Below are 1,637 nucleotides of genomic sequence, written 5' to 3'. Positions count from 1 at the left end.
AGCACTCCCTAGTACACTACACTGGACTGAACTACTGAAGTCCGCAGCCTGATGATAAGTACTAGAACAAATAAAAAAGTTATGTACCCAGAAATCGAACCACGGTCATCCGCATGACAGCCTAACACAATAACCACTAGTCCAAACCTTCCCTAGAATATTTAAGTGTGAGATAAGGTCACTAAACTTGCAGACTTGCAGGGATCGACTTGGAAGTGGTTTCCCGCCTTCCCCGAGCCTCGAGGACATCGTCCTACCTCACTACTGTAGCATTGAGTACTTAAACTACCATGACAGTACCCTACCCAGAGTTCTGAGACCGATCCCGAAAATTGTTCTCACCAGGATTCGAACCTGGATCACTCGAGTGATAACCCGCTCCCTTGACCTGCCAGACTAAACTCACTGTTGATACTGTGACTGTTTGTTGATCGACCCAACTATAAATGAAATTGAACAAAATCGTTAATTAATCCTCAACGGCGCATAATATTTGAAAAAGCTCTTCATAATGTTACTCAGGACGGCGAGAGGAGTCGATTGGTACCGGTTTGAGGGTGATGTTATGCGTCGTTGGCGAAATCGGCTTCCGAATCAGCCATTTTTGCAGGGAGCCTCCATTCGGCCAATAAGCGTGCGCCCGGGGCCCCTCCCCCGATGCGCAAAAAGTGTACGCGGCGGAGATGAAGAAGCGCGCGCCTTCCACCTAGCGGTGTGCTGCCTGATCGGTGCACTGCGTTGGCACCATGCTAGTCCCATTCGGCGGAAGTGTGGTACGACATTACTGGACCTACAACATTACTACCAGCTCACTATTGAGCTGGTACTAGGCTCGCAACCATCGAGCACAGCGTGCTCGATGGTTGCGCGTTGTTCATTGAACTGCTTGCTCGGCTCACATCGAATAGAGTAGAGCCGAGTTAGGTTATCGATTGCGCTGGCGCGCGCCATTTGAAGAGCGTAGAGACTCGTAACGTTGAATTTCTGATCGGCCCGTGCGCCCCACTAAAGTGGGGACCCCGCACGGACCTGCAAAGACCCGAGCTTGTAACCATGCAGGTAAGGAAACTGAGGTATAACTACTACGCCACTATCTATGACGAAAAATCGCTGTTTTTCGGGAGTCAGCACTCCCTAGTACACTACACTGGACTGAACTACTGAAGTCCGCAGCCTGATGATAAGTACTAGAACAAATAAAAAAGTTATGTTACCAGAAATCGAACCACGGTCATCCGCATGACAGCCTAACACAATAACCACTAGTCCAAACCTTCCCTAGAATATTTAAGTGTGAGATAAGGTCACTAAACTTGCAGACTTGCAGGATCGACTTGGAAGTGGTTTCCCGCCTTCCCCGAGCCTCGAGGACATCGTCCTACCTCACTACTGTAGCATTGAGTACTTAAACTACCATGACAGTACCCTACCCAGAGTTCTGAGACCGATCCCGAAAATTGTTCTCACCAGGATTCGAACCTGGATCACTCGAGTGATAACCCGCTCCCTTGACCTGCCAGACTAAACTCACTGTTGATACTGTGACTGTTTGTTGATCGACCCAACTATAAATGAAATTGAACAAAATCGTTAATTAATCCTCAACGGCGCATAATATTGAAAAAGCTCTTCATAAT

The sequence above is a fragment of the Perkinsus marinus genome, assembly GCF_000006405.1.
Source record: "Perkinsus marinus ATCC 50983 genomic scaffold scf_1104296977516, whole genome shotgun sequence".
Taxonomy (NCBI): domain Eukaryota; phylum Perkinsozoa; order Perkinsida; family Perkinsidae; genus Perkinsus; species Perkinsus marinus.
Note: the sequence above shows the minus strand (reverse complement) of the source record.